Below are 6,252 nucleotides of genomic sequence, written 5' to 3' on the forward strand. Positions count from 1 at the left end.
TTATATCATTATCTTTTTCCTGCTATTCTAAGTTGAAATATATGTGATAAAGACTACTACTATGATTGTGGATTTTCTATATCTATTTTTATTTTTATTAATTTTACTTTATATACTTTGGGGCTATGGTGTTTGCTAAATGAGGAAATAGAGTTATGACATTTTCTTGTTATACTGACACTTTTACCATTATGAATGCCTCTCTTTATCCTTAAGTAATTATTTTATTCTAACATTTACTATATCCATTACAGTAAATCCCCAACATATAAACAAGATCATAAGAGTGTGTCCATAAGTCCAATTTGTTTGTAAGTCCAACAAAGTTAGGCTAGGTACCCAACTAACACAATCAGCTATATAGTATTGTACTGTAATAGGTTTATAATATTTTTCACACAAATAATACATAACACAAAAAATAAAGAAGACATTTTTAATCCTATAGTACAATACCTTGAAAAGTACAGTAGTACAGTACAAAAGCTGGCATACAGGGGCTTGCATTGAGTGAACATGAAAGAAGAGTTACTGACTGAAGGAGGGAGAGTAAGTGGGAGATGGTAGAGCTGAAGGATCTTCAGCAATAGGAGACAAAGGGCAAGTTGAAATTTCACTCATGCCTGACGTTGATGGCACAGGTTCTGGTTCCTTGCTGGATTCAATTCTATCTACCCTCTTGAAGAAATGATCCAGTAATGTCTGGGTAGAAGCTCTTAGCTCTTTTTTTTCTCATCATAGATGACTTGTTAGCACTGGATTGCATTCTGAACGGTTGCTGCAACATTTGTGTACCATCCTACGTATGGGTCCTGTGCCTCAAAAACCAACAATACCTCCTCAAATAAATAAAATCCCGTTGCCATTTCCTGCATCATGAATCTCTTCAGTTCGTCAGTTACTTCTTCTTCCTCTTGTCTCCCCTCATCCTTTCTCTGGGCCTCCAATTCCTTGTGCTTCTTAGCAGTACCAGCTATATCACTGCTGCTTTTAACACTTGCTTCTGGATATCCTGGGTTTGAAATAAAGATACCACATTACTGTACTCTATATGGTACTGTATAATAAACTACAAAAAAGAACAACCACTTTTATAGGGTGCACACACGTGACAATGTATGCCAGACATGGGAACTAACTTACATGATTGGATGTGCCGACACACGTTCATACCTTTGAAAGTTTGCAACTTGAAGGTTCATATGTAGGGGACTTACTGTACTGGTATAGCTACACCAGATTGCTTTTGGTTAGTGTTTACATGGTGTATGATTTTCATTCATTTTTCTTTTAAATTTTTTCTATCCTTATATTTAAATTTTGTATCTTTTAAATAATATATGGTTGGATTTTATCTTTTTAATCAATTCTAATAATCAATATTTTTACTTGGAGTATTTTTCACTTTTTTATTTAATGTCATGTCTATATAGATGGGCTTATATTTATTTTCTTTGTATTAATTTTATAGTTGCTTATTATTTTACTATTCTAATAATTATCCTAAAGATCACAAGTCATATGCCTTAATTGTCACACTTTTAAAAAATATTAGTTTTACCACTTCCCTGATACTTACAGAAACTTAGAACATTTAAATCAATTTATATCCACTCTCAATTATGTTATTTTCCACATATATTTTAAATCCTCATAATATTGCTTTTATTGATACAAGTAATTATTCATTTATACTTATTCACATATTTTCCCTTCTCAGTGTTAAACATTTCATTTTGTGTTTTCATTTTCTATTTAATATTATTTTTTTTTTCATTTTCCAAAAGAGCCACCTTTAATTTTTCTTTTAGTGTGGAATGGCTGTTGAAAAATTCTGTTTTTGTCTCTGAAAAATGAATTTATTGCACGTTTATTTTTATTATGCTTATTTTTTAATTATTTTGTTCATTTTTTGACTTTTAACTTTAAAATAAAATGAAACAAAGAAAATCACATTAAACAAATATATACTATAAAACAAACACCCTTCTATAACCATCACCCAGCTCAAGAAATGAAACTCATACAGTTACCCAAGTGCTCCCTCCATGTCCTCTATTTTCATTTCAGTCCCTACCCTCTCTCACAAAAAGTTCACCATTCTGACTTTTATCATAATTTATTATGTGCTTGGTTTTATCACCCCAGTTTGCATTCTTAGACATTATAGTTTAGCCATGCCAATGTTAAAAATATGTGATATGTGATAAAATATGATAAATATTTTGTCTCTTACAATCAGTATATTCCCTCATCCTTCCTTTCTCTCCCTCACAATTTACTTGCTGAAGAACATGAACTATTAAAATTTTAGACTTTCCCACAGTATGGATTCTGTTGATTGAACAGACATAATGTAGTCCAAAATATTCTTCTGTCCTCTCTATTTACTGAAAATGTACAACTAGCTCCAAGGCTTGATCAGACTCATGTTCAAACTCTTCAGCAAGAATATAGGCAATACTGTGTTCTTTTATCAGGAGTCACATAACACCTGTTTTTTCTCTTTCTTTTTTTAATTTTAGCAATGATTGATATACAAAGCATAAATCTCTTAACTCATTGGGAAGTAAAAAAAATGGATATTTACTAATTCAATTATTTTGTGTGCATTTCTTTACTGGAAGAATTTTAAAAGGAGATACTTACCCTCATCTACTATTTGGTTATCAATTGGTAACGTTTACATAGGAAAATCAGTATAAATATATGAGTCCCTCTACTTTACCCAATTTTCAAGAGAATGAATCAATTCTGTCATCCTCAGTAAATAAAAAATCAGTATTTCCTGTTTAATATAATTTGAAACTCAAGAGATTAAACACACTTCATAGATTTCAATCTTTGCTATGTGTATCCTTACTGAAGTTTAAATTGTCTTTTCTTTGGCCAGTGAGGCTTATCCAAGTTATCTTCTAAGTCCTTTTGACATGACCCTAATAATCATTGATAGTTTCCTTTCTATCTGGTATCTCAGAATGTCCCAGCTTCATCTTCTACGTTTTCTCCCCCATACCTGATATCAATCTTTTTTCCCAAAAAGGTCTGGTTACATTGAATAAACAATTATATTTCAAGTCTACAATCTGAGTGCACTAGGGTTATTCATTGTTACTGGGTTTGTAATTATTTCTAGGCCTCTTCAAGAAACAAAGCCAGGATATACAAAGGGATGGATGGATGGATGGATGGATAGATAGATAGATAGAACATTTAAAAAATAAATAAAATATTTATAAATACAATAAAATATAGAACATTTCTAAAATGCTATAATCTCCCTCATGTCCCCTTTCTATCTATATCTTCCAAGAGTTATCCACTGTTCTCCTGTCTATCATCATATGTACCCTTTTATGTCTTATTTCTGCCAGTCATCATGTCTGTAAAAATCATCCATGTTGTGTGTAGTATTAGTTCATTCATTGAACTACTATTCCATTGTATAAGTGTACTGCAATATATTCAACTGTTATTGGACATTACAGTATTTAAATTTCTTGGCTGTTTTCTATACATGTGTTTTGGTGAACATAAACACTCCTATGGATATTTGCCCAAGAATGGAACTGGTGGGCCATATGATAGACATATTTTTATCTTTGATAGATTATTCCAAACACTTTTCCAACATAGTTTTACCACTATACACTTCTACCAGTAACGTATGAATGCTCAAGTTGCTCCACATCCTTGCTAACACTTGGTCATTTTAGTCTTTCTAATTTTACCAATTCTAGTGTGTGTGTGTGTGTGTGTGTGTGTGTGTGTGTATGTTTGTGATCTCATTGTGTTTTAAATGCCATTTTCTTAATAAATAATAATTTTGAGCATCTTTTCATATGTCTATTGGCCATCTGGAGCCTGAGTTTTAACTGGTAAAATTATCTGAAGTTCTTTTTTATCACCTGCCTTATCCTTTCACTCTCCATTCCCTGCATGGATCATCTTATCCAGTCCCATAGATTTATTACTATCCATACACCAGTGACTCCTAAATCCAAGACCTTGATATCAGGTCTTAAATTTTTATATCTAAATGCTCATTCTACCTCTCCCATCACTTCTTCACCTTTGAGTTTTTGTTTTTGTTTTGTTTTGTTTTTTCCATTTTGCACTTCTTCCTTCTTGACTGGGACATTGATGTGAAGCCTAGAGACTCAGCAGTTATTTTGTAACCATAAGACAATAAAAATAAGGACAAAAGACAACACATTAGAAAAGGCAGAAGTTAAAGATGATAAAAAAAGTGTAGGTCACTGATGGCACTCTTGAACTGCATAAAGCTGGACATCTTAGTGTAAGAGACAAATTACAATATTTTTAAGCCATTGTGATAGGATCCTCTTTTATTTTAAGTATAATATAATGCTGATACAAGTGGAATCTCAGCAAATTCTACTGACTGACTATGTGAATCTACTTCATGAAAAAAAATTTTGAAAGATTTTCTCTACACAGTGAAATTACTTGTATAACCCAATAGGAAAAATTAGATTCAAGAAATTTGTCAATTTTGTTGTGTCATGTCCTTAATGTTCATGATTTGTTATAATTCCTAATATACACATTTTACTGATGTGTATGTGCATACACAAAAAAATAGATATATATGACCTTTTATGTCTTTACAGTTATAATGTATATATACATATGATGTATCAATAAAGGCTCTTTCAATAGCAAGTGAGAGAAAGCCAACTCAAACAAGTTATAGGAAGATCAGGCTTAGATCTCGCCTAAGAAACAATATTCAGAGTCTCAAACAATATTATTAATTATCTCTTTCTCTCTCTGTCTCTCCTCTTTTCTTCTCTTTCTCTTCACTTAGTGACCATTTTCTGTGTGTTGACCTCATTTTCTTGTACCATATGGAAGCTTCCTTTATATGGGTGGAGATGTGCCCAGAGGCAACTTCAGTTTTATATCATATCATATATCATATCATATCATATCATATCAGCTTATGGTCTAGAGAAAAAAGGAACTTTCGTTACAGAAAAAGAAATTACTCAAAGATAAGACTCTATTTGACCCAGCTTCAGTGACTAGTTCAACTTATAGATTCCTGTGGTCATGGGGGCAAGTATTATGTTTGTTGGAGTGTGGCAGAGCATCTCATCAAAAGAAACATGATGTCTGACACTATTTCAGGGAATTAATAGACACAGAATAAATAATTAATCAATATCTATTAAGGCCACTATAATGTGTAGGTGTAAACACATGTGTGTGTTTGTGTTACATAAAGAAGCATAAACCTTGATTTTTTTATCTTTCAAAAATAATAGCATCATCTAAGAAATATAAATTGTAGAGGTGATTCAACTATAGGCAAAACAAGATAAATAATCATTGGCCTGGTGAAGCAGACATTCAATACTAATGAACAATGATTTTCATGTTGAACATTAAAAAGTATGTTTCTTTTTTTTTTACAACTTTATTGGAGTATAATTGCTTTACAATGGTGTGTTAGTTTCTGCTTTATAACAAAGTGAATCAGTTATACATATACATCTGTTCCCATATCCCTTCCCTCTTGTGTATGTTTCTTTACGGACTGCCACCACCATGGGTCACATGCATGTTTCAGGGAAGGGCCTGTTCCACAAGACTCTGCCCTACTGCCACAGAGTCCCCACCTGGCTGAAGCTGACATCTGACAACGTGAAGGAGTAGATCTACAAACTCGCCAAGAAGGGTCTGACTCCCTTACAAAACAGTGTGATCCTGAGACACTCACATGGTGTTGCACAAGTACGTTTTGTGACAGGCAATAAAATCTTGAGAATTCTTAAGTCCCAAGGACTTGCTCCTGATCTTCCTGAGGATCTCTATCATTTAATTAAGAAAGCTGTTGCTGTTTGAAAGCATCTTGAGAGGAACAGAAAGAATAAAGATGCTAAATTCTGTCTGATTCTGATTGACAGCCATATTCACCAGCTGGCTTGATATTACAAGACCAAAGGAGTCTTCCCCCCAGTTGGAAATATGAGTCATCCACAACCTCTTCCTTGGTTTCATAAATGTGTCTGTTGTAATCAAGCATATAATCATTCTTTAACTAAAAAGAAAAAGAAGAAAAGTTTGTTTCTTTAAAGATAAATAATTCCACTTTTGGAATGGCAGCATGAAAAGCTCCATAACCTGCTATTCAGTGAAACAAGCATAGTTGTTTCACTGTGAAACAAGCTAGATAGATAGATATATAGATAGAGGTACAGATTAGATAGATAGATAAATACACAT

General features: G+C 32.7%; 1 pseudogene; it reads left to right on the forward strand.

The window, feature by feature from the left end:
* Positions 1 to 5,574: 5,574 nt before the first annotated feature.
* On the forward strand, positions 5,575 to 6,029 carry LOC132482279 (small ribosomal subunit protein uS15-like; annotated as a pseudogene).
* The last annotated feature ends 223 nt before the right edge of the window (positions 6,030 to 6,252 follow it).

The sequence above is a fragment of the Mesoplodon densirostris genome, chromosome X, assembly GCF_025265405.1.
Source record: "Mesoplodon densirostris isolate mMesDen1 chromosome X, mMesDen1 primary haplotype, whole genome shotgun sequence".
Taxonomy (NCBI): Eukaryota; Metazoa; Chordata; class Mammalia; order Artiodactyla; family Ziphiidae; genus Mesoplodon; species Mesoplodon densirostris.